The following is a 7,024-nucleotide window of genomic DNA, read 5'->3' on the forward strand; positions in this document are numbered from 1 at the left end:
AGTATACCTTGTACAGCCTCTTTAAGAATCATTTGGCAATACCAAGCAGTTCTGAAAATCGATATCCTCTGTGACCCAGTAATTCCATTTCTTGTTATGTACTCTGAAGAATCTCTCATGCATGAGCACAAAGAGATACTGAAAGGGTGTCAGCCACAGCCCTGGAAACTAGAAATGACACAAACATCCATTGTCTGAGTCTGTTTTGGCTGCTATAACAAAATTACCTTAAACTTGGTGGGTTACCAGCAACAAATATTTGTTTCTTACAGCCTGAAAGCCAGGAAGTCCAAGATCATGGGATCAGCAGATTCAGTATCTGGTGAGGGGAGACATTTCACATTTTAGTGTCTAGAACTAGTCACACATCCCTGCAAGGAGTTCTTTCAAATGAGAATAGAGCTAAATGTATCTTTATGTTGCAATTATTCTTTAAAAGGGGTCATATGTAGCTTTGTCTAAACATGGGAAATCAGATTCTCCACATGTTTCCAATCATTTTTAAAAATGGGCTAAAAAAAATCTTGTAATGATTTCTGGGTGGGTTCAGTAAGCTCATTGTTATGCAAAGAAATTGCATTCAGAAGCAGGAAACTACTTTGTCTAAGAAATCATTTCACTATCCCAGACAGTGGCAATGAGCATTTCTGAAACTCATAGTTCCCTGTATGGAACTGAACCGCTGTGGGAAATAGATAGTTAACCCCACACTTCTCCTTTCTCTTAAGCATATTTCACTGTTAATCCCTGCTACTACCAAAGAGTAGAAGCCCTTCTGGGCCTGCACATCTATTTTTGCCTCCACATAACTACAGATTCACTCTTGGTTTGTTTTTTACTGTTCATTTTTATATGTTTAATTGTCATTACAATTTTCTGCAAATATCTGCAAGGCATCTTGCCCTGCAGTTGCTAAAAGGCCTTGTCTATTTCAAGAACCCAAATCTCACCTTATGAGCAGACAGAGGGCCCTCCCTAGCTAGAAAAGCAGTGCTCCTCAGAATCTGGGCACCCTTCAGGAAACATAGTACCAGGCCAGCAGGGGACCTTGCCTGCAGCATTTGTGTTTTAAGGAAGTATCAGGATACTCTTACTGGGGGAGGCACCAATGAGATAACCTGGGGGGTGAGCCTCCCTGCCTCCCGCCGGAACTTGTGTTCACATTTCAGGCCCTGTGAATTCCGGTTCTGTCTGTGGAGCCATCATTTTCCAGTCACCCTGTGGCAAAATCAGAGCTCCTCTCTACTCCTCTCTCTTCCCCAGGCCTCAAGGGGAAGATGACCCTGCTTTCTTGGAATCTGCCCTTCCCTGGCCCTTGTCCGGGCTCTCCTCCTTGCATCTGCCTCTTTGCACTTGCTGCCTGGCTCCAGCTTCTCCCACACCCTGAGTCCTCTCCCTCTGCCCTACTGGGACTCCACCTTCCCTCAAAATTGCAGCAGCTCCCCCTACAGGGAAAAGGAGGAAACACAGTGGGGCCTCAGAGCCTTCTCCAATGGATCCAGACATACCCATTTCCCCAACTCTACCCTGCACAGACCCTTAGGCACACTGTGTCATTGTCTGTTACCTGGCAGGAGTGCCTTTGGCTCAAACTTCACTTTCACAAAGAGCTTCAGATTTAGACTTCCGACCATAATCTTCAAATGAGGCTATGCGTAGAGTCTCAGAGACAAACTAACACAGGTTCCCATGTGACTACCATAGGTCTCCTGTTACTGGGCCACGTTATCTGTGGGGAACCATATAATGTGTTTTAGGTAAATGATGTAATTATTCTGTAATTATATTTTTCTGTAATTGTAAGACATAATTATCTAGCATTATATTTTGTGTTAAAGGAGTTTAATTGTTCAGTGTAACAGTTTTAAATGTTCACAAATGCTATCACTCTGTTGAACATTTCTTTCTCTTTTTCTCTTATCCTCCTTTCTTTTTGGGTGGGGAATGGCAGGGAAGAGAGTCATTTTTTAACACACAGAATCATTTTTTTGTTTTGTTTTGTTTTGTTTTAATGGCTTGTTTTTCTTTGTTTCTGCCTTGGTATGGCTTTCTCCCCTCCTCCCCCAAAGCATCACTAAGCTCCCCCTGCCAAGACTTCTTCCTGCTTCTTCCGGTGAGCTCACACCAGGTTCCCCCAAAGTCTCACCTCCTCACCTTTTAGCCTTGCTACAGTGCACAGTCTCACCTCCCTGCGCTCAGGGGCACCCCTTGAGTGGGCTTGGAATATATTACCTTGAACCTCTGCACAGTCATGTCTTTTCAACTAAACTGGAAGCAGAGCCTGTGTTTCATGCTCAGTTCTTGGGTCCATGGCTTCCCTCCAGGTGCCCTGAAATACCGTAAGTCCCACAGTACCCCATAAGCCTTCACTCAGCCTGCTGAGGATGAAGCTCATCATGCCTGTCTGTGGACTTCCCTTAGGGGATGTCCTTTAGGATGGACATTCTTTTTTGTTGTTGTTGTTTGTTTGTTTTTTAGTAAACATATAATGTATTTTCATCCCCAGGGGTACAGGTCTGTGAATCACCAGGTTTACACATTTCACAGCACTCATCATAGCACATACCCTCCCCAATGTCCATAACCCCACCAACCTCTCCCGTCCCCCTTCCCCCAGCAACCCTCAGTCTGTTTTTTGAGATTGAGTCTTTTATGGTTTGTCTCCCTCCCGATCCCATCTTCTTTCATTTTTTTCTTTTCCTACCCCCCAAACTCCCCACATTGCATCTCAACTTCCTCATATCAGGGAGATTATATGATAGTTGTCTTTCTCCAATTGACTTATTTCACTAATAATACCCTCTAGTTCCATCCACGTCATCGCAAATGGCAAGATTTCATTTCTTTTGATGGCTGCATAGTATTCCTTTGTATATATACACCACTTCTTCTTTATCCATTCATCTGTTGATGGACATCTAGGTTCTTTCCATAGTTTGGCTATTGTGGACATTGCTGCTATAAACATTCGGGTGCACGTGCCCCTTCGGAGCACCACGTTTGTATCTTTAGGATATATACCCAGTAGTGCAATCGCTGGGTCATAGGGTAGCTCTATTTTCATTTTTTTAAAGATTTTATTTATTTATTTGACAGAGGGAGATCACCAAGCAGGCAGAGAGGCAGGCAGAGAGAGGGAGGAGGAAGCAGGCTCCCTGCTGAGCAGAGAGCCCGACGCGGGACTCGATCCCAGGACCCCAAGACCATGACCTGAGCTGAAGGTGGTGGCTTAACCAACTGAGCCACCCAGGCGCCCCTCTATTTTCAGTTTTTTGAGGAACCTCCACACTGTTTTCCAGAGTGCTTGCATAGGATGGACATTCTTAACCAGAGGTTAAGAGCACAGGAGTTTCCCTGGAACCCTCCAAAACTGGGCAAAATCTTCTGTGCATGTGCAGTTTTGCTTTGTAAAGAGAACTGCTTTCATCAAAGTCTCAAAGTGCCTATGACCTAAAGCACAGAATGAACTCCTGCCCTGAAGGATGTCCAGGAAATGGCAATTATTAGTACTCCTGATCTAGTCCCAGAAATTCTTCACCCCAGTGCCTTAGGTCAGAGGTTTCCAAACTTGGGTAATCATCAGAATCACATGGGAAGCTTTAAACATACAGATTCCTGTCCTCCATTCCAAGCCCAAGGAAAGAATCTCTAGGAGAGAACACAGAGATCGACATCTCTACCCAGCCTCTTCCCTGATAGTTCTGATGGTCAACAGGGTCTGGGAATCATTTCTCCCTTGCTCCCCCAGACTGGCACCCTACCTTCCACTGGACTTCCTCACCCCTGCCTTTACTTGTTCTGAGAAGGACGTGTTCAAGGAAACGGCAAGAGCCTCTGCGAGAACAGCAGGCTGCAAAAGTCTTTCAGAACAAAGAATTAAGTATCTTTATAATTATATCCAGGCCTATATTTAGGCCATGGCTCACATGGCCTCTTGAACTTCAAATAAATATCTATTTTGTTCCTTGTTTAAACAGGTGTAGCAATATCGGGGGATACTAGATTTATCCAGGCAGGAAGGCAGCTCCCACAGCTGTCAGAAAGCACACTGCCCTTTCATTCCTCACAAGAGGAAAAGCTAATTATACTGTCATAGAGCAAAATAAATGTACAATTTCTACCCCTGAGCTCACTGAACCACTCAGGGCAAATTTTTTTCTAAGCTGCTCTCTGGCAGGACTCAGGGCCAGCTGCCTTGGCCCATGCTCAGATGTTTTAGAAGCCACTATAGTGGGCGACTGTGGGTTGGTGAGGCCCCCTGTCCCCAGAATGCCTACACTCTCACTCATACACATGTCCATACACACTCAGTCACACTTCTATCTACATGCACACACGTGCTCTCATGTACTTGCACTCATACACTAATGGGCAAATTCCTCACACACACCCATGTGATATTCACAGACTTCCACACATGCACACGTGTGCACACACACTTTGGCACGCACACACACATAGACACACCCTTCCTCTGATGCCGGAACATACCGCCCAACCATGAGAGTTTGCTCCTGTGGACTTCAAAATTCCAGTTCGCTTTCAAAATCCCTGAAACTTGCCTGTTTTTAGGACTTAAAGTCTCATGTCTGGAACACCCCATCTCCCCTAAAGTCCTGGGCAAATGGAGATATCTGGTCACCCTAAAAAGCATCTTCCCAGGCAGAGACCTAATATGCTTTCACAGCCAAGCAGTGTGCTACGAATGTGGGTCTACCTGCTCTCCTGACAGCCGCCCTCGGGCTCAGACACCAACCATGGTTACTGGCTTCACAGAGCAGATGCACCCAGAGAAATCCTCACAGTGACAGCAGGCTCTGGCAAGGGATAAAACCCAACTGGGTAGGGATCCTTCAGTGATCCTGACTGCACGTTAGAGTGGACCTGTACCTTGGTGCCCAGGCCCCACCATACACAGTACGGTTTAATTGCCTGGGGCAGTACCTGGCATTGACAGGTTTCTCTAGCTTCTGAGGTTATTTGAATGCAGTCAGGCTGAGAGTCACTGAACCCAGACCAAGTGTCCATCAGCCAGGTCACTCGCTGGTGCCCTCCTCACCCCTTGCAAGTATGTGTGGGGCTTATAAAGCTGGTGGCACGGCCAAGGTCATGTCAGGAAAGAGGACTACCCAATCTACTCAATCTCCCCACTCTGGGACTTTGAAAATGGACGTTATCCTGTAAACTGATAGAGCCAAGTCCAGTTTGCACATGAACAATGTCTGATTATGCCCCTGGCTGGAGGTTCAACCCAAACCATATTGGCAACTGAAAGGAGCTTTCCAAGCAGCAGTATTGATGGCAGTTTGCCACCTTCAATGGCAGAAAAAGGCGGTTCTCTGACAGTGTGAGAGTGAGCGTTCCTATAGACAGAACAGCCTGGGGATGAAGAACAGTGGCTTAGAGGGGCAGAAAAAGGGTTGGAGGAGATAACAAGGACTCTGGAATTCGCTAAAGTAGAAGGTGTATCCTTTCTCTCCACCGGGAGGCACTGGTATGGGAACTACACCAAGCCTCAGTTTTACCAAGTGCCTAACAATACCAAGTGCACAAAAAGTTCTTGCTAGTTTATCAGTGACTAAGCACAGGACCTGGCTTAGGGTTGGTGATAATTTAATGACAGATGACAGCTCTTGAAACAAATGAATGGAAATGCTGTCTTTGTCTTGTACCAGAGTGTTCCCATCAAATCCAGAAGAGAGGATTCTATTCACAAGTCACATAAACAATTAGTTAATGGAGACTACTGATTTCCTGTTGTCATTGTAACAAATGGCCATGAACTTAGTGACTTAAAATAATACAAATTTATTGTCTTAGGGTTCTGGAAGTCAGAAGTCTGAAACGGGGTTCACTGGACTAAAATCAACATGTGGGTGAGTTGCATTTCTTCCGGAGGCTCTGGAGGCTGACCCATTCCTTTCCTTTTCCATCTTCTAGGGGCTTTCAGCATTCTTTTGGCCTCTTTCTCCATCTTCAAAGCCAGCAGTTCAGTATCTTAAATACTTCTCTGACTCTGATGTTCCTACCTCCCCCCTGTCAGACTTTGCTGATGCTGCCTCTGGCTGGGCTCATAGCTCCGGATTCCTTGTCACCCACATCACTGCTGATTCATCAGAGGAAGGAGTTCCTGCCACTCTGCTCCCTGGTCTTCTTCAGGGACCTCAGCTTGGCTGGACTCCCACTTTTGAGCATTTCCCAGTTTGGAGTTGAGGTTCCTCTCTGCACCTCTGCAGGTCTGGGGCCTGCTGCCTGGGCCTGAAAGTAGAGAGTGACAGGTGAGGGCCCAAACTTTGGGCTGCTCTGAGATCAAAGAAACTTGTGATCTCACTGGTCCACGGAGGGCCATCTCCCCATCTCAAGGTCATTAACTTAATCTCATCTGCAAAGTCCCTTTTGCTATGCAAGGCAACACATTCACAGGTTCTGGGGAAGAAGAAATAACTTTTGGATGGCCACCATTCGCCTACTACATGGGGGCAGCTTTGTCACTTCTTAGCTTTTTACCTTCCAAAAGTTTTCCTCCAGTCTTTGACACCTGCTCCCACTTAGCTGGTAGCAAATGCTGGCAGAAAGCTAAAAACATCACTGAACAAATTAGTATCACCAGAACATTCAAAAACTGCCAGTCAGGAGCTTCCATCATTTCCTCTGGGTGTCTATGTGCATCTGTTTATTGATGGTTGTGATTTCATAGTACATGCCATAGCACAGGCAGAGTTTTTGCTTGTAAAATGGTTTCTAGCACATTTGAGGGGACTAATCAGTGACATGGTAGCCTGCAGAGATGACCTTGACAAGTCTGAGGACCTGTAACTGGCTGTCAGGACTTGAACTTTACAAGGCCACTCTTCCCCTGAGAGGGGAAACTTTGGCAACTCCTCCTGTGTGTGTGGTTTTTTGTTTTTTTGTTTTTTTTTTTTTTTTTTTTTTTTTTTTTCCTGGGGGAAAGAAGGCATTATGTGGAAAGCCCTTTTTTTTTTTTTTTGGGTGTGTTGGAAACTTAAATCTGTTGGAAGGGGCA

The 7,024-nt window shown here is 45.6% G+C and overlaps 1 long non-coding RNA gene across 1 annotated transcript in view; it reads right to left on the reverse strand.

Annotated features, from left to right (window-relative positions):
- Positions 1 to 280: 280 nt before the first annotated feature.
- LOC132027944 (uncharacterized) overlaps positions 281 to 7,024 on the reverse strand; it is a 22,475-nt gene continuing 15,731 nt past the window's right edge. The window contains exons 4-5 of the long non-coding RNA XR_009407267.1: positions 1,568 to 1,729; positions 281 to 319 (exon numbers count right to left, since the gene is read on the reverse strand). This is a non-coding gene — a long non-coding RNA (uncharacterized LOC132027944). The remainder of the gene's footprint in view (positions 320 to 1,567; positions 1,730 to 7,024) is intronic.

This window comes from Mustela nigripes, chromosome 12 (genome assembly GCF_022355385.1).
Source record: "Mustela nigripes isolate SB6536 chromosome 12, MUSNIG.SB6536, whole genome shotgun sequence".
NCBI classification, from domain to species: Eukaryota; Metazoa; Chordata; class Mammalia; order Carnivora; family Mustelidae; genus Mustela; species Mustela nigripes.